At 39.1% G+C, this 16,440-nt stretch overlaps 1 long non-coding RNA gene across 1 annotated transcript; it reads left to right on the plus strand.

The window, feature by feature from the left end:
* The first annotated feature begins 179 nt into the window (after positions 1 to 179).
* LOC136269316 (uncharacterized) lies at positions 180 to 456 on the plus strand. The gene is made up of 2 exons (XR_010707280.1): positions 180 to 229; positions 310 to 456. It is a non-coding gene; the product is annotated as an uncharacterized lncRNA (long non-coding RNA).
* Positions 457 to 16,440: the final 15,984 nt, after the last annotated feature.

Here is a 16,440-nt window from a genome sequence, read left to right on the forward strand (position 1 = left end):
AAATATTTTTTTTGTTGTAACTTCTTTCGCTATGTCAAATCCCGCGTTGCAACTGGGGCCAACGGTGGGGATTTGACACGATAGGTTTGCCCTACTATGGGGCATTTGACATTCGGCTGTGTCAAATCCCCACTATAGCCCCATATATGCCCGAGGGGGGGGGGATAGTGGGGCAATACATTGAAAGGTGCATAGACAAGTATGGAACGCCAAATGCGACAAAAATCAGGTAAAATTTGTATTTAACATCGATATTTTGAATTCGATAAAAACCGTCACATCGATGTTTTTTACTCGATGTGATCATAGATACTACACCCACCAGGGATTGGAAACTGGTTGTTTATGACAGCTCTATCCGCACCTCCGTTGACACCTTTCTACACGAAATAAATCTATGCTCTGCCAAGTTATCTTCACACTGCCGATACTGTAGTAACAATAACGAAGCAGTAACAGTAAAAGAAACTTTCAAGGAAGCACCAAAGTGGTTGCGAACAACGTAATTCCTGCGCGTTCAACTGAAACAGTAATATTTTATGCAGTTGACACGCGTAGTGACTTTTTAAAAATAGAATTTTTTTGTTTTCAAGGCTGTAGTTGAGTTTCAAACTGTGCTGGTTCGATTAACTGATGTCTTATCTATCAGGAAATGACGCGGTAACTTCCACAGGACATCGATTCGTTACGCTAGAGCTAGCAAAAAAAGACCTGGGCTAGAGCGCAAAAGCTGAAAAACGCCTTTGTGATGAAGGAAGCTTTTTACAATTACGCTGGTTCAATTCGTCGTACCAAGTTACTTGTACAGCACAAAATTGGCTTTTGTAGAAACGGCCATTTGAGACTTAGAGCTAGCAAAAGTTTGAGTGCGGCCACAGGAGTAAAGAAAACGTAAGATCCTTGTTTGAGCAGGCAGCTCACATTGCTGTGTCCTGTTCTTACAGAATTTTTAATTCTAGAGCCTCCCCGGGCTGGGATCTTTTAGACCACCTTAGGTAAACTTTAAGTATTACATATAATATTATGTAGATATGGTTTTTTTTTGCCGGAGTATAATTTTTCTCTGTGAATAACAAAGAGCCAGCATTATCCATTGGTACCCATGGTGAGTGTGGACATGTCAGTTCACTATTGGGCAGAATAGGTCCTTTCATTTTCATGTGTAAGACGTCAAAATTCCCCTGCCGTTAAAACTGTACATTTTAGCTAAACTTTGCATATCTCAGCTTTCTTTCTTTCTTTTTTTTTTTTTTAAACTTTTCCTGGGTCTGACAAGGGTTATCCATTGGTACCCATGGTGAGTGTGGACATGTCAGTTCACTATTGGGCAGAATAGGTCCTTTCATTTTCATGTGTAAGGCGTCAAAATTCCCCTGCCGTTAAAACTGTACATTTTAGCTAAACTTTGCATATCTCAGCTTTCTTTCTTTTTAAAAAAAAACTTTTCCTGGGTCTGACAAGCATTATCCATTGGTACCCATGGTGAGTGTGGACATGTCAGTTCACTATTGGGCAGAATAGGTCCTTTCATTTTCATGTGTAAGGCGTCAAAATTCCCCTGCCGTTAAAACTGTACATTTTAGCTAAACTTTGCATATCTCAGCTTTCTTTTTTTTTTTTTAAAACTTTTCCTGGGTCTGACAAGGGTTAACCATTGGTACCCATGGTGAGTGTGGACATGTCAGTTCACTGTTGAGTAGAATTGGTCCATATTTACGGCTTATCATGTACTTTACTTTCCCTTACTCAGGAGTATAATTTTTCTATGTGAATAACAAAGAGCCAGCATTATCCATTGGTACCCATGGTGAGTGTGGACATGTCAGTTCACTATTGGGCAGAATAGGTCCTTTCATTTTCATGTGTAAGGCGTCAAAATTCCCCTGCCATTAAACTGTACATTTTAGCTAAACTTTGCATATCTCAGCTTTCTTTCTTTTTTTTTTTTTTTAAACTTTTCCTGGGTCTGACAAGGGTTATCCATTGGTACCCATGGTGAGTGTGGACATGTCAGTTCACTATTGGGCGGAATATGTCCTTTCATTTTCATGTGTAAGGCGTCACAATTCCCCTACCGTTAAAACTGTACACTTTAGCTAAACTTTGCACATCTCAGCTTTTTTTTTTTTTTTTTAAACTTTTCCTGGGTCTGACAAGGGTTAACCATTGGTACCCATGGTGAGTGTGGACATATCAGTTCACTGTTGAGTAGAATTGGTCCATATTTACGGCTTATCATGTACTTTACTTTCCCTTACTCGGAGTATAATTTTTCTCTGTGAATAACAAAGAGCCAGCATTATCCATTGGTACCCATGGTGAGTGTGGACATGTCAGTTCACTATTGGGCAGAATAGGTCCTTTCATTTTCATGTGTAAGGCGTCAAAATTCCCCTGCCGTTAAAACTGTACATTTTAGCTAAACTTTGCATATCTCAGCTTTCTTTCTTTTTTTTTTTTTTTAAACTTTTCCTGGGTCTGACAAGGGTTATCCATTGGTACCCATGGTGAGTGTGGACATGTCAGTTCACTATTGGGCGGAATAGGTCCTTTCATTTTCATGTGTAAGGCGTCAAAATTCCCCTGCCGTTAAAACTGTACATTTTAGCTAAACTTTGCATATCTCAGCTTTCTTTCTTTTTTTTTTTTTAAACTTTTCCTGGGTCTGACAAGGGTTAACCATTGGTACCCATGGTGAGTGTGGACATGTCAGTTCACTGTTGAGTAGAATTGGTCCATATTTACGGCTTATCATGTACTTTACTTTCCCTTACTCAGGAGTATAATTTTTCTCTGTGAATAACAAAGAGCCAGCATTATCCATTGGTACCCATGGTGAGTGTGGACATGTCAGTTCACTATTGGGCAGAATAGGTCCTTTCATTTTCATGTGTAAGGCGTCAAAATTCCCCTCCCATTAAACTGTACATTTTAGCTAAACTTTGCATATCTCAGCTTTCTTTCTTTTTTTTTTTTAAACTTTTCCTGGGTCTGACAAGGGTTATCCATTGGTACCCATGGTGAGTGTGGACATGTCAGTTCACTATTGGGCGGAATATGTCCTTTCATTTTCATGTGTAAGGCGTCACAATTCCCCTGCCGTTAAAACTGTACACTTTAGCTAAACTTTGCACATCTCAGCTTTTTTTTTTTTTTTTTTAACTTTTCCTGGGTCTGACAAGGGTTATCCATTGGTACCCATGGTGAGTGTGGACATGTCAGTGCACTATTGGGCAGAATAGGCCCTTTCATTTTCATGTGTAAGGCGTCACAATTCCCCTGCCGTTAAAACTGTACATTTTAGCTAAACTTTGCATATCTCAGCTTTCTTTCTTTTAAAAAAAAAAAACTTTTCCTGGGTCTGACAAGCGTTATCCATTGGTACCCATGGTGAGTGTGGACATGTCAGTTCACTATTGGGCAGAATAGGTCCTTTCATTTTCATGTGTAAGGCGTCAAAATTCCCCTGCCGTTAAAACTGTACATTTTAGCTAAACTTTGCATATCTCAGCTTTCTTTTTTTTTTTTTTTTTAAAACTTTTCCTGGGTCTGACAAGGGTTATCCATTGGTACCCATGGTGAGTGTGGACATGTCAGTGCACTATTGGGCAGAATAGGCCCTTTCATTTTCATGTGTAAGGCGTCACAATTCCCCTGCCGTTAAAACTGTACATTTTAGCTAAACTTTGCATATCTCAGCTTTCTTTCTTTTTTTTTTTTTTTAAACTTTTCCTGGGTCTGACAAGGGTTATCCATTGGTACCCATGGTGAGTGTGGACATGTCAGTTCACTATTGGGCGGAATAGGTCCTTTCATTTTCATGTGTAAGGCGTCAAAATTCCCCTGCCGTTAAAACTGTACATTTTAGCTAAACTTTGCATATCTCAGCTTTCTTTCTTTTTTTTTTTTTTTAAACTTTTCCTAGGTCTGACAAGGGTTAACCATTGGTACCCATGGTGAGTGTGGACATGTCAGTTCACTGTTGAGTAGAATTGGTCCATATTTACGGCTTATCATGTACTTTACTTTCCCTTACTCAGGAGTATAATTTTTCTCTGTGAATAACAAAGAGCCAGCATTATCCATTGGTACCCATGGTGAGTGTGGACATGTCAGTTCACTATTGGGCAGAATAGGTCCTTTCATTTTCATGTGTAAGGCGTCAAAATTCCCCTCCCATTAAACTGTACATTTTAGCTAAACTTTGCATATCTCAGCTTTCTTTCTTTTTTTTTTTAAAACTTTTCCTGGGTCTGACAAGGGTTATCCATTGGTACCCATGGTGAGTGTGGACATGTCAGTTCACTATTGGGCGGAATATGTCCTTTCATTTTCATGTGTAAGGCGTCACAATTCCCCTGCCGTTAAAACTGTACACTTTAGCTAAACTTTGCACATCTCAGCTTTTTTTTTTTTTTTTTAACTTTTCCTGGGTCTGACAAGGGTTATCCATTGGTACCCATGGTGAGTGTGGACATGTCAGTGCACTATTGGGCAGAATAGGCCCTTTCATTTTCATGTGTAAGGCGTCACAATTCCCCTGCCGTTAAAACTGTACATTTTAGCTAAACTTTGCATATCTCAGCTTTCTTTCTTTTTAAAAAAAAAAACTTTTCCTGGGTCTGACAAGCGTTATCCATTGGTACCCATGGTGAGTGTGGACATGTCAGTTCACTATTGGGCAGAATAGGTCCTTTCATTTTCATGTGTAAGGCGTCAAAATTCCCCTGCCGTTAAAACTGTACATTTTAGCTAAACTTTGCATATCTCAGCTTTCTTTTTTTTTTTTTTTTAAACTTTTCCTGGGTCTGACAAGGGTTATCCATTGGTACCCATGGTGAGTGTGGACATGTCAGTGCACTATTGGGCAGAATAGGCCCTTTCATTTTCATGTGTAAGGCGTCACAATTCCCCTGCCGTTAAAACTGTACATTTTAGCTAAACTTTGCATATCTCAGCTTTCTTTCTTTTTAAAAAAAAAAAACTTTTCCTGGGTCTGACAAGCGTTATCCATTGGTACCCATGGTGAGTGTGGACATGTCAGTTCACTATAAGGCAGAATAGGTCCTTTCATTTTCATGTGTAAGGCGTCAAAATTCCCCTGCCGTTAAAACTGTACATTTTAGCTAAACTTTGCATATCTCAGCTTTCTTTCTTTTTTTTTTTTTTAAACTTTTCCTGGGTCTGACAAGGGTTAACCATTGGTACCCATGGTGAGTGTAGACATGTCAGTTCACTGTTGAGTAGAATTGGTCCATATTTACGGCTTATCATGTACTTTACTTTCCCTTACTCAGAGTATAATTTTTCTCTGTGAATAACAAAGAGCCAGCATTATCCATTGGTACCCATGGTGAGTGTGGACATGTCAGTTCACTATTGGGCAGAATAGGTCCTTTCATTTTCATGTGTAAGGCGTCAAAATTCCCCTGCCGTTAAAACTGTACATTTTAGCTAAACTTTGCATATCTCAGCTTTCTTTCTTTTTTTTTTTTTTAAACTTTTCCTGGGTCTGACAAGGGTTATCCATTGGTACCCATGGTTAGTGTGGACATGTCAGTTCACTATTGGGCAGAATAGGTCTTTTCATTTTCATGTGTAAGGCGTCAAAATTCCCCTGCCGTTAAAACTGTACATTTTAGCTAAACTTTGCACATCTCAGCTTTCTTTCTTTTCTTTTTTTAAAAACTTTTCCTGGGTCTGACAAGGGTTATCCATTGGTACCCATGGTAAGTGTGGACATGTCAGTTCACTATTGGGCGGAATATGTCCTTTCATTTTCATGTGTAAGGCGTCACAATTCCCCTGCCGTTAAAACTGTACACTTTAGCTAAACTTTGCACATCTCAGATTTTTTTTTTTTTAACTTTTCCTGGGTCTGACAAGGGTTATCCATTGGTACCCATGGTGAGTGTGGACATGTCAGTGCACTATTGGGCAGAATAGGCCCTTTCATTTTCATGTGTAAGGCGTCACAATTCCCCTGCCGTTAAAACTGTACATTTTAGCTAAACTTTGCATATCTCAGCTTTCTTTCTTTTTTAAAAAAAAAAACTTTTCCTGGGTCTGACAAGCATTATCCATTGGTACCCATGGTGAGTGTGGACATGTCAGTTCACTATTGGGCAGAATAGGTCCTTTCATTTTCATGTGTAAGGCGTTACAATTCCCCTGCCGTTAAAACTGTACATTTTAGCTAAACTTTGCATATCTCAGCTTTCTTTTTTTTTTTTTTTTAAACTTTTCCTGGGTCTGACAAGGGTTAACCATTGGTACCCATGGTGAGTGTGGACATGTCAGTTCACTGTTGAGTAGAATTGGTCCATATTTACGGCTTATCATGTACTTTACTTTCCCTTACTCAGGAGTATAATTTTTCTCTGTGAATAACAAAGAGCCAGCATTATCCATTGGTACCCATGGTGAGTGTGGACATGTCAGTTCACTATTGGGCAGAATAGGTCCTTTCATTTTCATGTGTAAGGCGTCAAAATTCCCCTGCCATTAAACTGTACATTTTAGCTAAACTTTGCATATCTCAGCTTTCTTTCTTTTTTTTTTTTAAACTTTTCCTGGGTCTGACAAGGGTTATCCATTGGTACCCATGGTGAGTGTGGACATGTCAGTTCACTATTGGGCGGAATATGTCCTTTCATTTTCATGTGTAAGGCGTCACAATTCCCCTGCCGTTAAAACTGTACACTTTAGCTAAACTTTGCACATCTCAGCTTTTTTTTTTTTTTTTTTTAACTTTTCCTGGGTCTGACAAGGGTTATCCATTGGTACCCATGGTGAGTGTGGACATGTCAGTGCACTATTGGGCAGAATAGGCCCTTTCATTTTCATGTGTAAGGCGTCACAATTCCCCTGCCGTTAAAACTGTACATTTTAGCTAAACTTTGCATATCTCAGCTTTCTTTCTTTTTAAAAAAAAAAACTTTTCCTGGGTCTGACAAGCGTTATCCATTGGTACCCATGGTGAGTGTGGACATGTCAGTTCACTATTGGGCAGAATAGGTCCTTTCATTTTCATGTGTAAGGCGTCAAAATTCCCCTGCCGTTAAAACTGTACATTTTAGCTAAACTTTGCATATCTCAGCTTTCTTTTTTTTTTTTTTTTTTAACTTTTCCTGGGTCTGACAAGGGTTAACCATTGGTACCCATGGTGAGTGTAGACATGTCAGTTCACTGTTGAGTAGAATTGGTCCATATTTACGGCTTATCATGTACTTTACTTTCCCTTACTCAGAGTATAATTTTTCTCTGTGAATAACAAAGAGCCAGCATTATCCATTGGTACCCATGGTGAGTGTGGACATGTCAGTTCACTATTGGGCAGAATAGGTCCTTTCATTTTCATGTGTAAGGCGTCAAAATTCCCCTGCCGTTAAAACTGTACATTTTAGCTAAACTTTGCATATCTCAGCTTTCTTTCTTTTTTTTTTTTTTAAATTTTTCCTGGGTCTGACAAGGGTTATCCATTGGTACCCATGGTGAGTGTGGACATGTCAGTTCACTATTGGTCAGAATAGGTCTTTTCATTTTCATGTGTAAGGCGTCAAAATTCCCCTGCCGTTAAAACTGTACATTTTAGCTAAACTTTGCATATCTCAGCTTTCTTTCTTTTTTTTTTTTTAAAACTTTTCCTGGGTCTGACAAGGGTTATCCATTGGTACCCATGGTGAGTGTGGACATGTCAGTTCACTATTGGGCGGAATATGTCCTTTCATTTTCATGTGTAAGGCGTCACAATTCCCCTGCCGTTAAAACTGTACACTTTAGCTAAACTTTGCACATCTCAGATTTTTTTTTTTTTTAACTTTTCCTGGGTCTGACAAGGGTTATCCATTGGTACCCATGGTGAGTGTGGACATGTCAGTGCACTATTGGGCAGAATAGGCCCTTTCATTTTCATGTGTAAGGCGTCACAATTCCCCTGCCGTTAAAACTGTACATTTTAGCTAAACTTTGCATATCTCAGGTTTCTTTCTTTTTAAAAAAAAAAAACTTTTCCTGGGTCTGACAAGCATTATCCATTGGTACCCATGGTGAGTGTGGACATGTCAGTTCACTATTGGGCAGAATAGGTCCTTTCATTTTCATGTGTAAGGCGTCAAAATTCCCCTGCCGTTAAAACTGTACATTTTAGCTAAACTTTGCATATCTCAGCTTTCTTTTTTTTTTTTTTTTAAACTTTTCCTGGGTCTGACAAGGGTTAACCATTGGTACCCATGGTGAGTGTGGACATGTCAGTTCACTGTTGAGTAGAATTGGTCCATATTTACGGCTTATCATGTACTTTACTTTCCCTTACTCAGGAGTATAATTTTTCTCTGTGAATAACAAAGAGCCAGCATTATCCATTGGTACCCATGGTGAGTGTGGACATGTCAGTTCACTATTGGGCAGAATAGGTCCTTTCATTTTCATGTGTAAGGCGTCAAAATTCCCCTGCCATTAAACTGTACATTTTAGCTAAACTTTGCATATCTCAGCTTTCTTTCTTTTTTTTTTAAAAACTTTTCCTGGGTCTGACAAGGGTTATCCATTGGTACCCATGGTGAGTGTGGACATGTCAGTTCACTATTGGGCGGAATATGTCCTTTCATTTTCATGTGTAAGGCGTCACAATTCCCCTGCCGTTAAAACTGTACACTTTAGCTAAACTTTGCACATCTCAGCTTTTTTTTTTTTTTTTTTTAACTTTTCCTGGGTCTGACAAGGGTTATCCATTGGTACCCATGGTGAGTGTGGACATGTCAGTGCACTATTGGGCAGAATAGGCCCTTTCATTTTCATGTGTAAGGCGTCACAATTCCCCTGCCGTTAAAACTGTACATTTTAGCTAAACTTTGCATATCTCAGCTTTCTTTCTTTTTAAAAAAAAAAACTTTTCCTGGGTCTGACAAGCGTTATCCATTGGTACCCATGGTGAGTGTGGACATGTCAGTTCACTATTGGGCAGAATAGGTCCTTTCATTTTCATGTGTAAGGCGTCAAAATTCCCCTGCCGTTAAAACTGTACATTTTAGCTAAACTTTGCATATCTCAGCTTTCTTTTTTTTTTTTTTTTTTAACTTTTCCTGGGTCTGACAAGGGTTAACCATTGGTACCCATGGTGAGTGTAGACATGTCAGTTCACTGTTGAGTAGAATTGGTCCATATTTACGGCTTATCATGTACTTTACTTTCCCTTACTCAGAGTATAATTTTTCTCTGTGAATAACAAAGAGCCAGCATTATCCATTGGTACCCATGGTGAGTGTGGACATGTCAGTTCACTATTGGGCAGAATAGGTCCTTTCATTTTCATGTGTAAGGCGTCAAAATTCCCCTGCCGTTAAAACTGTACATTTTAGCTAAACTTTGCATATCTCAGCTTTCTTTCTTTTTTTTTTTTTTAAACTTTTCCTGGGTCTGACAAGGGTTATCCATTGGTACCCATGGTAAGTGTGGACATGTCAGTTCACTATTGGGCGGAATATGTCCTTTCATTTTCATGTGTAAGGCGTCACAATTCCCCTGCCGTTAAAACTGTACACTTTAGCTAAACTTTGCACATCTCAGATTTTTTTAACTTTTCCTGGGTCTGACAAGGGTTATCCATTGGTACCCATGGTGAGTGTGGACATGTCAGTGCACTATTGGGCAGAATAGGCCCTTTCATTTTCATGTGTAAGGCGTCACAATTCCCCTGCCGTTAAAACTGTACATTTTAGCTAAACTTTGCATATCTCAGCTTTCTTTCTTTTTTAAAAAAAAAACTTTTCCTGGGTCTGACAAGCATTATCCATTGGTACCCATGGTGAGTGTGGACATGTCAGTTCACTATTGGGCAGAATAGGTCCTTTCATTTTCATGTGTAAGGCGTTACAATTCCCCTGCCGTTAAAACTGTACATTTTAGCTAAACTTTGCATATCTCAGCTTTCTTTTTTTTTTTTTTAAAACTTTTCCTGGGTCTGACAAGGGTTAACCATTGGTACCCATGGTGAGTGTGGACATGTCAGTTCACTGTTGAGTAGAATTGGTACATATTTACGGCTTATCATGTACTTTACTTTCCCTTACTCAGGAGTATAATTTTTCTCTGTGAATAACAAAGAGCCAGCATTATCCATTGGTACCCATGGTGAGTGTGGACATGTCAGTTCACTATTGGGCAGAATAGGTCCTTTCATTTTCATGTGTAAGGCGTCAAAATTCCCCTGCCATTAAACTGTACATTTTAGCTAAACTTTGCATATCTCAGCTTTCTTTCTTTTTTTTTTTTAAACTTTTCCTGGGTCTGACAAGGGTTATCCATTGGTACCCATGGTGAGTGTGGAAATGTCAGTTCACTATTGGGCGGAATATGTCCTTTCATTTTCATGTGTAAGGCGTCACAATTCCCCTGCCGTTAAAACTGTACACTTTAGCTAAACTTTGCACATCTCAGCTTTTTTTTTTAACTTTTCCTGGGTCTGACAAGGGTTATCCATTGGTACCCATGGTGAGTGTGGACATGTCAGTGCACTATTGGGCAGAATAGGCCCTTTCATTTTCATGTGTAAGGCGTCACAATTCCCCTGCCGTTAAAACTGTACATTTTAGCTAAACTTTGCATATCTCAGCTTTCTTTCTTTTTAAAAAAAAAAACTTTTCCTGGGTCTGACAAGCGTTATCCATTGGTACCCATGGTGAGTGTGGACATGTCAGTTCACTATAAGGCAGAATAGGTCCTTTCATTTTCATGTGTAAGGCGTCAAAATTCCCCTGCCGTTAAAACTGTACATTTTAGCTAAACTTTGCATATCTCAGCTTTCTTTCTTTTTTTTTTTTTAAACTTTTCCTGGGTCTGACAAGGGTTATCCATTGGTACCCATGGTGAGTGTGGACATGTCAGTTCACTATTGGGCGGAATATGTCCTTTCATTTTCATGTGTAAGGCGTTACAATTCCCCTGCCGTTAAAACTGTACACTTTAGTTAAACTTTGCACATCTCAGATTTTTTTTTTTTAACTTTTCCTGGGTCTGACAAGGGTTATCCATTGGTACCCATGGTGAGTGTGGACATGTCAGTGCACTATTGGGCAGAATAGGCCCTTTCATTTTCATGTGTAAGGCGTCACAATTCCCCTGCCGTTAAAACTGTACATTTTAGCTAAACTTTGCATATCTCAGGTTTATTTCTTTTTTTTTTTTTAAAACTTTTCCTGGGTCTGACAAGGGTTATCCATTGGTACCCATGGTAAGTGTGGACATGTCAGTTCACTATTGGGCGGAATATGTCCTTTCATTTTCATGTGTAAGGCGTCACAATTCCCCTGCCGTTAAAACTGTACACTTTAGCTAAACTTTGCATATCTCAGCTTTCTTTCTTTTTTTTTTTTTAAAACTTTTCCTGGGTCTGACAAGGGTTATCCATTGGTACCCATGGTAAGTGTGGACATGTCAGTTCACTATTGGGCAGAATAGGCCCTTTCATTTTCATGTGTAAGGCGTCACAATTCCCCTGCCGTTAAAACTGTACATTTTAGCTAAACTTTGCATATCTCAGCTTTCTTTCTTTTTTAAAAAAAAAAACTTTTCCTGGGTCTGACAAGCATTATCCATTGGTACCCATGGTGAGTGTGGACATGTCAGTTCACTATTGGGCAGAATAGGTCCTTTCATTTTCATGTGTAAGGCGTTACAATTCCCCTGCCGTTAAAACTGTACATTTTAGCTAAACTTTGCATATCTCAGCTTTCTTTTTTTTTTTTTTTTAAACTTTTCCTGGGTCTGACAAGGGTTAACCATTGGTACCCATGGTGAGTGTGGACATGTCAGTTCACTGTTGAGTAGAATTGGTCCATATTTACGGCTTATCATGTACTTTACTTTCCCTTACTCAGGAGTATAATTTTTCTCTGTGAATAACAAAGAGCCAGCATTATCCATTGGTACCCATGGTGAGTGTGGACATGTCAGTTCACTATTGGGCAGAATAGGTCCTTTCATTTTCATGTGTAAGGCGTCAAAATTCCCCTGCCATTAAACTGTACATTTTAGCTAAACTTTGCATATCTCAGCTTTCTTTCTTTTTTTTTTTTAAACTTTTCCTGGGTCTGACAAGGGTTATCCATTGGTACCCATGGTGAGTGTGGACATGTCAGTTCACTATTGGGCGGAATATGTCCTTTCATTTTCATGTATAAGGCGTCACAATTCCCCTGCCGTTAAAACTGTACACTTTAGCTAAACTTTGCACATCTCAGCTTTTTTTTTTAACTTTTCCTGGGTCTGACAAGGGTTATCCATTGGTACCCATGGTGAGTGTGGACATGTCAGTGCACTATTGGGCAGAATAGGCCCTTTCATTTTCATGTGTAAGGCGTCACAATTCCCCTGCCGTTAAAACTGTACATTTTAGCTAAACTTTGCATATCTCAGCTTTCTTTCTTTTTAAAAAAAAAAAACTTTTCCTGGGTCTGACAAGCGTTATCCATTGGTACCCATGGTGAGTGTGGACATGTCAGTTCACTATAAGGCAGAATAGGTCCTTTCATTTTCATGTGTAAGGCGTCAAAATTCCCCTGCCGTTAAAACTGTACATTTTAGCTAAACTTTGCATATCTCAGCTTTCTTTCTTTTTTTTTTTTTTAAACTTTTCCTTGGTCTGACAAGGGTTATCCATTGGTACCCATGGTGAGTGTGGACATGTCAGTTCACTATTGGGCGGAATATGTCCTTTCATTTTCATGTGTAAGGCGTTACAATTCCCCTGCCGTTAAAACTGTACACTTTAGCTAAACTTTGCACATCTCAGATTTTTTTTTTTTAACTTTTCCTGGGTCTGACAAGGGTTATCCATTGGTACCCATGGTGAGTGTGGACATGTCAGTGCACTATTGGGCAGAATAGGCCCTTTCATTTTCATGTGTAAGGCGTCACAATTCCCCTGCCGTTAAAACTGTACATTTTAGCTAAACTTTGCATATCTCAGGTTTCTTTCTTTTTAAAAAAAAAACTTTTCCTGGGTCTGACAAGCATTATCCATTGGTACCCATGGTGAGTGTGGACATGTCAGTTCACTATTGGGCAGAATAGGTCCTTTCATTTTCATGTGTAAGGCGTCAAAATTCCCCTGCCGTTAAAACTGTACATTTTAGCTAAACTTTGCATATCTCAGCTTTCTTTTTTTTTTTTTTTTAAACTTTTCCTGGGTCTGACAAGGGTTAACCATTGGTACCCCATGGTGAGTTTGGACATGTCAGTTCACTGTTGAGTAGAATTGGTCCATATTTACGGCTTATCATGTACTTTACTTTCCCTTACTCAGGAGTATAATTTTTCTCTGTGAATAACAAAGAGCCAGCATTATCCATTGGTACCCATGGTGAGTGTGGACATGTCAGTTCACTATTGGGCAGAATAGGTCCTTTCATTTTCATGTGTAAGGCGTCACAATTCCCCTGCCGTTAAAACTGTACACTTTAGCTAAACTTTGCACATCTCAGCTTTTTTTTTTTTTTTTTTAACTTTTCCTGGGTCTAACAAGGGTTATCCATTGGTACCCATGGTGAGTGTGGACATGTCAGTGCACTATTGGGCAGAATAGGCCCTTTCATTTTCATGTGTAAGGCGTCACAATTCCCCTGCCGTTAAAACTGTACATTTTAGCTAAACTTTGCATATCTCAGCTTTCTTTCTTTTTAAAAAAAAAAACTTTTCCTGGGTCTGACAAGCGTTATCCATTGGTACCCATGGTGAGTGTGGACATGTCAGTTCACTATTGGGCGGAATATGTCCTTTCATTTTCATGTGTAAGGCGTCACAATTCCCCTGCCGTTAAAACTGTACACTTTAGCTAAACTTTGCACATCTCAGCTTTTTTTTTAAACTTTTCCTTGGTCTGACAAGGGTGATCCATTGGTACCCATGGTGAGTGTGGACATGTCAGTGCACTATTGGGCAGAATAGGCCCTTTCATTTTCATGTGTAAGGCGTCACAATTCCCCTGCCGTTAAAACTGTACATTTTAGCTAAACTTTGCATATCTCAGCTTTCTTTCTTTTTAAAAAAAAAAAACTTTTCCTGGGTCTGACAAGCGTTATCCATTGGTACCCATGGTGAGTGTGGACATGTCAGTTCACTATAAGGCAGAATAGGTCCTTTCATTTTCATGTGTAAGGCGTCAAAATTCCCCTGCCGTTAAAACTGTACATTTTAGCTAAACTTTGCATATCTCAGCTTTCTTTCTTTTTTTTTTTTTAAACTTTTCCTGGGTCTGACAAGGGTTATCCATTGGTACCCATGGTGAGTGTGGACATGTCAGTTCACTATTGGGCGGAATATGTCCTTTCATTTTCATGTATAAGGCGTCACAATTCCCCTGCCGTTAAAACTGTACACTTTAGCTAAACTTTGCACATCTCAGCTTTTTTTTTTAACTTTTCCTGGGTCTGACAAGGGTTATCCATTGGTACCCATGGTGAGTGTGGACATGTCAGTGCACTATTGGGCAGAATAGGCCCTTTCATTTTCATGTGTAAGGCGTCACAATTCCCCTGCCGTTAAAACTGTACATTTTAGCTAAACTTTGCATATCTCAGCTTTCTTTCTTTTTAAAAAAAAAAAACTTTTCCTGGGTCTGACAAGCGTTATCCATTGGTACCCATGGTGAGTGTGGACATGTCAGTTCACTATAAGGCAGAATAGGTCCTTTCATTTTCATGTGTAAGGCGTCAAAATTCCCCTGCCGTTAAAACTGTACATTTTAGCTAAACTTTGCATATCTCAGCTTTCTTTCTTTTTTTTTTTTTAAACTTTTCCTGGGTCTGACAAGGGTTATCCATTGGTACCCATGGTGAGTGTGGACATGTCAGTTCACTATTGGGCGGAATATGTCCTTTCATTTTCATGTGTAAGGCGTTACAATTCCCCTGCCGTTAAAACTGTACACTTTAGCTAAACTTTGCACATCTCAGATTTTTTTTTTTTAACTTTTCCTGGGTCTGACAAGGGTTATCCATTGGTACCCATGGTGAGTGTGGACATGTCAGTGCACTATTGGGCAGAATAGGCCCTTTCATTTTCATGTGTAAGGCGTTACAATTCCCCTGCCGTTAAAACTGTACATTTTAGCTAAACTTTGCACATCTCAGATTTTTTTTTTTTAACTTTTCCTGGGTCTGACAAGGGTTATCCATTGGTACCCATGGTGAGTGTGGACATGTCAGTTCACTATTGGGCAGAATAGGTCCTTTCATTTTCATGTGTAAGGCGTTACAATTCCCCTGCCGTTAAAACTGTACATTTTAGCTAAACTTTGCATATCTCAGCTTTCTTTTTTTTTTTTTTAAAACTTTTCCTGGGTCTGACAAGGGTTAACCATTGGTACCCATGGTGAGTGTGGACATGTCAGTTCACTGTTGAGTAGAATTGGTACATATTTACGGCTTATCATGTACTTTACTTTCCCTTACTCAGGAGTATAATTTTTCTCTGTGAATAACAAAGAGCCAGCATTATCCATTGGTACCCATGGTGAGTGTGGACATGTCAGTTCACTATTGGGCAGAATAGGTCCTTTCATTTTCATGTGTAAGGCGTCAAAATTCCCCTGCCATTAAACTGTACATTTTAGCTAAACTTTGCATATCTCAGCTTTCTTTCTTTTTTTTTTTTAAACTTTTCCTGGGTCTGACAAGGGTTATCCATTGGTACCCATGGTGAGTGTGGAAATGTCAGTTCACTATTGGGCGGAATATGTCCTTTCATTTTCATGTGTAAGGCGTCACAATTCCCCTGCCGTTAAAACTGTACACTTTAGCTAAACTTTGCACATCTCAGCTTTTTTTTTTAACTTTTCCTGGGTCTGACAAGGGTTATCCATTGGTACCCATGGTGAGTGTGGACATGTCAGTGCACTATTGGGCAGAATAGGCCCTTTCATTTTCATGTGTAAGGCGTCACAATTCCCCTGCCGTTAAAACTGTACATTTTAGCTAAACTTTGCATATCTCAGCTTTCTTTCTTTTTAAAAAAAAAAAACTTTTCCTGGGTCTGACAAGCGTTATCCATTGGTACCCATGGTGAGTGTGGACATGTCAGTTCACTATAAGGCAGAATAGGTCCTTTCATTTTCATGTGTAAGGCGTCAAAATTCCCCTGCCGTTAAAACTGTACATTTTAGCTAAACTTTGCATATCTCAGCTTTCTTTCTTTTTTTTTTTTTTAAACTTTTCCTTGGTCTGACAAGGGTTATCCATTGGTACCCATGGTGAGTGTGGACATGTCAGTTCACTATTGGGCGGAATATGTCCTTTCATTTTCATGTGTAAGGCGTTACAATTCCCCTGCCGTTAAAACTGTACACTTTAGCTAAACTTTGCACATCTCAGATTTTTTTTTTTTAACTTTTCCTGGGTCTGACAAGGGTTATCCATTGGTACCCATGGTGAGTGTGGACATGTC

The sequence above is a fragment of the Dysidea avara genome, chromosome 10 (assembly GCF_963678975.1).
Source record: "Dysidea avara chromosome 10, odDysAvar1.4, whole genome shotgun sequence".
Taxonomy (NCBI): Eukaryota; Metazoa; Porifera; class Demospongiae; order Dictyoceratida; family Dysideidae; genus Dysidea; species Dysidea avara.